The sequence below is a fragment of the Danio rerio genome, chromosome 2, assembly GCF_052040795.2.
Source record: "Danio rerio strain M-AB ecotype USA chromosome 2, GRCz13ab, whole genome shotgun sequence".
In the NCBI taxonomy this organism is placed as follows: Eukaryota; Metazoa; Chordata; class Actinopteri; order Cypriniformes; family Danionidae; genus Danio; species Danio rerio.
Genome location: NC_141022.1, coordinates 20,790,752 through 20,796,892, shown reverse-complemented (window position 1 = coordinate 20,796,892; position 6,141 = coordinate 20,790,752). Strand labels below are relative to the sequence as shown.

At 36.5% G+C, this 6,141-nt stretch overlaps 1 long non-coding RNA gene across 1 annotated transcript; it reads left to right on the top strand.

The window, feature by feature from the left end:
• The first annotated feature begins 3,940 nt into the window (after window positions 1-3,940).
• On the top strand, window positions 3,941-5,358 carry LOC141379236 (uncharacterized). The gene is made up of 2 exons (XR_015478384.1): window positions 3,941-4,031; window positions 4,583-5,358. It is a non-coding gene; the product is annotated as an uncharacterized LOC141379236 (long non-coding RNA).
• The last annotated feature ends 783 nt before the right edge of the window (window positions 5,359-6,141 follow it).

The following is a 6,141-nucleotide window of genomic DNA, read 5'->3' as shown; positions in this document are numbered from 1 at the left end:
AGAATACTTCATCTGCGTTTGTTAAAAGAAGGATTAGTAAAGAGTAACTTACTGATGGACGTCAGGATGGGTTTCCTCCTCCATTTCTCAAGTGTAAGTATGTGTGATTAAAGTTGTTGCCTCGTTTACTCTAGCTTGCAAATGTATTTAGTTGTGATTTGTTACTTGTAACTGCGTGTACTGTATCAGGTTAACTCGCTATATTCTCATATCGCGTGCAAAGTCACGTTAAAAACGCGACACGTGCTGCTTTGTATACGGAGCTCTGTGGACGAGGGTAGTGTGTGCATGCGTGTGTGTGTGCGTGCGCTGTCGTCCGGAGGTATGCGTGTGTTTGTGTGTGTGTGTGTGTGTGTGTGCGTGTGCGCGTTGTCATCCAGAGGTGTGTGTGTTTTTTGTGTGTGTGTGCGCACGCGCAAGGACTAAGGCAATATGTGTGTTTGTGTGTGTGTGTCTGTGAAAAGAGCAGAGTGAGACAAGCTAGGAGATCTCCTCGACAGTTTTTTGGAGTTTTTGCTCAATAAAATAGTTAGTCGTCTGTATTTTCAAGTCCATCGACTGTATTTACATTGATCCACTGGCAGCTAAAATCCACGCCTACACTATCGAGTTTGTATGAACTGTGATTACTTTTATATTGCTGATTAGCTGTTGGGCATTTCACTCTCTGACTGAAGGCAGTCAACCAATCGCAACAGACTGTCATCGGTCCAATCAGCGCAGATTAGCTTCGTGCTAAGGAGGGGTTTGGGAACAAATGAATCACTGGACGATTCATACAGGAGTCGCTGGAATAATTAGGTAAAAATAAATGCAGATAATAAGACCATGAAAGTGTTTTTTTGACCTTGCATGCATATTAGACTGTTGTTGGAGACCCTTACAACTAAGATATGACCCTATTTCATGTATAATATGGGCTCTTTAAGTCTACTAAACAGTTCCAAGTTAAAACAAGTTTAATTATTTTTTAAGTATATTCAACTTGATACTTTTAAGGCAATAGGTTTAATCACATCTACTGAGTACAGTTAAAGTCAGACTTATTAGCCCCCCTTTAAATATTTTTTCTTTTTTAAATATTTCCCAAATTATGTTTAACAGAGCAAGGAAATTTTCACAGTATGTCTGATAATATTTTTTCTTCTGGAGAAAATCTTATTTGTTTTATTTTGGCTAGAATAAAAGCAGTAATTCATTTTCTAACCACCATTTTAAGGATAAAATTATTAGCCCCTTCAAGCTAATTTTTCTTTTTTTTTGACTGTCTACTGAACATACCATCGTCATACAATAACTTGCCTAATTATTCTAACCTGCCTAGTTAACCTAATTAACATAGTTAAGCCTTCAAATGTTACTGTAAGCTGTATAGAAATGTCTTGAAAAATATCTAGTCAAATATTATTTACTGTCATCATGGCAAAGATAAAATAAATCCATCATTAGAAATAAGTTATTAAAATTATTATGTTTTTCAATGTGTTGAATAATCTTCTCTCCGTTAAACAATAATTCAGGTGGGGCTAATATTTCTGACTTCAACTGTATTTGAGTTAGATCGTTTTCTTGTAAGCATAGTAATCTGTCAGAAAAGTGGAAATAAATAAACTACATGAGAAGATTTTGTGGCCAGACATATCAAAAGAGAACTGAGGAAATTAATGCATATTTTACTAGATAAGATATCGATGCCCAAGAACTGCTGCATATTTGCAAACCATCTCTGTCATGATCTTTTTATAGAATAAGTTATATTTGTCTAGTTATAGGTGAAATCCGACTCCTGCAATGTGCTGTTGCCATGCTGTATAGATAGAGAACATCAGGTGAGTAATCGCAGAATATGCAATTCTCTAACTGAACTAAATTCCTTTCATTTCTGTAAAGATGGCAGGGTGATGCAGTGGGGGGCAAGTAATTAAATTGGTGTACTGCTGAACACCATTCATCTAGCACCACTCTCAGTAAAGTGAGCATTGGGATATATTCACTAATTGTTAACATAGAAAAGCTATTTCAAAGTTGTTTTTAAGCCATAGCGAAGAACGAAGCAGAACTTTGTTTGTCAGTATGGTATATAAAAAATCTAATTTTGCTGGGTTTGTCTAAAATCCCTTTTCTTTTTATTTTTTTTTTCTTAACTTAGTCTTTTACTATGTATAGTGTACAATGTTTGCAGCTTTATTATTATTATTATTATTTTTATTAAAGCACTATTCGAACAGAATAACCTTTAGACCTGATGACAATTTCACATGTTCTCTAAACAGCATACCACAATTGGGAATTTTTGGGTCAAGCTAACCTGAATCAGCAGAAATGTACTCTCAGCTACAGGAAAGATTATTTCGCCATTACATTTTTGTTCTTGACATGTCAAAAAAAAAAAAAAAAAAACGCTTTCATCACTCACCTACAGTGTTTCATGGTCAAAGTTCTACTGACAGTTGCTCACAGGTAGCCATTAAAGACCATATTATGGTGATTTGTAACAAGAGGTGGGTAGAAATACATGAAAATCTTAGTACTGTTGTGAATTTCCCTGTCTGGCTCACAGCACCAAAACTGTTGTGAAATTCTAAAGCGAGCTAAAAAACCAGGGAGAACCTTCGGGTATCTTCAAAGCAGAATCCTTTAATAAGAAGAACTCAGCATCGCTGTCGCATCATCGAAAGAACTCTCAACTGGTACAGCAGACACTCAGTTCAAATACATTTTACAGACATTGATACATGTAGGTGGGGACAATCTAAAACAAAGCATGCAAATTGCCTTTACCCATTCACAATACGTTTTAGCATAAAAACAGTGCGCAAATGACGTTCTGGAGACAGAAACCATACAACCAGTTGACTGGCTTGACCATTTGTTAGACAATAGACACAGCTGTGCTGTGAAACTGACAATTTGCATTACTTTGGAGACAGTCAGGGCTCAGGTAACCAAGACAGTTTAAGGTCTGTCACACCCTAAAAGCCAAAGAATATAACTTTTCAGTTATATATAGAATTTATATTCCCACAGTATATATTCGGAAAATACACAAAATACATGTGAAATTGGCCATATAATGCAGGTAAAATTCATATTTTGAAATACTGTGATTGTTTCAGAACTTCCCATTCAGTTGCCTGAAACAACTAGGAAAAATAAACTGCAGAAAACTTTCTAACAACTTGCTCTAAAGCCAAGCATGTTCATGATTATTGTAACAGTAGGTCGGGGAAACAACGGTGAGGGTCCAAACACAGTTTATTAATATATTAGTCAGACAGGAAATGGTCAAACAGAACAAACAAATACATGAGAGTAATTCAAAATTATAGTCGTGGTCGAAGGTGAAAGGTCAGTGCAGGAGATATACAGCATAAACAATAACAAAATCAGAGATCAAAAACCACAAAACAGGGCAAGGCAATGGGTCAGTCCATGATGAGTTACCAGCTGTGTGTGTGTGTAATCAGGGAGAGAACTGGAATTGGTGGATGTGAGAGGTGCATGACGGAATTTGAAGTCCAGGTCTGTGACAGATTTGAAGTTCTGCAACGATCTGCTATTGCTAGAATATTATAAGAAGAAAATATAATTTTGGAACATCAAGAAGCTTACTGAGCTGTTTTTAACATCTAAAAATCAATATAAGTGAATGAGACCAGAAGTCTCGAGCTAGAAAAATTCCAGTGGCTGCGCTCACTCGTACATAAAGAATCTCTGTGCAATCTCTTTGAACCTGTTGCAACATAGGCTCATTTGAACAACGTACCCTTATATAAAATTCTGGAGATCATGAATTATATACCCAGAAGTACATATGGCTGCATTTTATCTTTAAAATGAACGCTAGTGGGTGTTATGGCGCCATTACTTTTTGTACTTATCAGTTGCCGCTCCCCTTCGTGTGGACTGCTTTAACGCTGTTACCGGTTTGTCCAGTAGCTCGCCACAAATGTCAGAGGATTTGAGACGCAGAGCAGAGTTGACTGTGGTGGCTAGGTTCGGATCTGGTAAAGAAAGGTTGCAGAAGGCAGGTAAGACAAAAAAAAATATATATATATATATATATATATATATAATTAAAAAGTAAATAGCATGGTGAGAATGTGGTAAAATTGGAAAACATGGTAAAAATCAGGCTGCTATAAGGGCTTTATTTTTTCTGGATTGCTTTCGAAAAAAATTTCTGTTGGATTTATGGAAGTGGGTGGGTCAATCGGTCCTTTTTAAAATACTATCGGTGGGGTTTAGGGAAGGAGAAGTGTGGATCAGTCAGTTAGTCAGTCAGTAGACAGCAACCTCTGGTGGATTTTATTCGAGAAGATCAGGCACGAATGGCACTCGCAAGCGTATCACTGCAGGTTTGCCAGAAACAACATAGCTCCTGGGACATATTTGGCATTCTCCAGAAATGTATAGGGTATATAGGGGTAGGCAATCAGAATGATCCTGGGTTAATCTATTTTAAATGTGAATAAATAATTATTTAATTGTATACAACTGATTAGAAACATTTCCTTTTCATCCATACCAAACTAATATATGACACAAATTTAATTCATTCATACATGTTTTTTCTTTTCAGCTTAGTCCCTTTATTAATCTGGTGTCACCACAGCAGAATGAACCGCCAACTTATCCAGCATGTGTTTTACGCAGCGGATGCCCTTCCAGCTGCAACCCATCACTGGGAAATGTCCAAACACACTCATTCACACAAATACACTACGGCCAATTTAGCTTGCTCAATTCACCTTTGTTACATCTTTGGACTTGTGGGGGAAACGGAGCACCCAGAGGAAACCCACGCGAACATGGGGAGAACATGCAAACTCCACACAGAAACGCCAAGTTACACAGCCGATGCTTGAACCAGCGACCTTCTTGCTGTGAGGCGACAGCACTACCTACTGCGACACCGTGCAGCCCACAAATTTGATTTGTAACTTAAAATTTTTGTACAGTGTTTTACACGTCTACCCGTTTTAAACCTCTTAGCCCCACAAGTTTTTCAAAAATATTGGGGTTAAGGCACCATCTTTGTGGCCTATAGATTAAATTGATTTATACAGAATGTAAAGAAAACACAAATACATTGCTTCTGACAAGTCGTGTTTGACAAACAACTCTGGAAACTGCTTCCTCTCACTACTGCTTTTTTGAAAGGTACACCAGTACATGCCTACACTAATAGTTTTGATAAAACATGCATTTTTATTTTTATTTTTTTGGCCTTATTCACAGAGACATTTTTAGGCAAAAGGAATTTATTTATTTTTTAAAAAAGGCTCTCTAAAGTGGATAAATTTGAAAATGCTGTTTTTGACTTTCACTTTGACTATGATAAAGAATGCTTTCAAAACCGATGATGATAATGTCAGTTTGTACATGCATCCCATTGTTTTTCTTCACCTCACCGTTGGCCCATTTAAAAATCTTGGTGCTTTTCCTTGACATATCACTGTGTCATATTGCTGTACACTAGTTTGAAATGATGCAGCTCAAAGCATCATATGTCTTAATGCATGTGCAGTACAAGGAAAATGAAACAGTTTTCAGTCATTTCAGCTAGTGTGAATGAAAAACTGTTGGGAAACGATTCAAAACAACAATGGTCACACTTTACAATAGCATTTCATTAGTTTATGCAAGTTAATTTTTACAAGTTTATTTACTTGAACTAAATATGAAAAAAAAATTGTACATGATTTATTTTTTATTATTGCTTATAGTTATTTTACTAATGGAGTATTAATATCCAAATTCATGCTTGTTCAAGTTAAATTCAAGTTAATGCATTGTGAGTTGACATGAACTAACTATAAACAAATTATAATAAAACCTTTTTGTGTAAAATGTTACCTTCCCAGTACTGGGTTGCAGCTGGAAGGGCATCTGCTGCGTAAAACATGCTGGATAAGTTAGCAATTCATTCTGCTGTGGCAACCCCTGGAGAATAAAGGGGCTAAGCCAAAAAGAAAATGAACAAATGGATATAAAGTGGTATCACAATATAGGGACGTGGTGCATTTTTAGACAAACTTTGCTTTCAGATTTATCTGGATTGTTGTAGACATAGCCTGAACCACCCCCTGTTGTTTCACAGAATTATACAACAGAGAGCATGTCAAATATAAAAGCCTC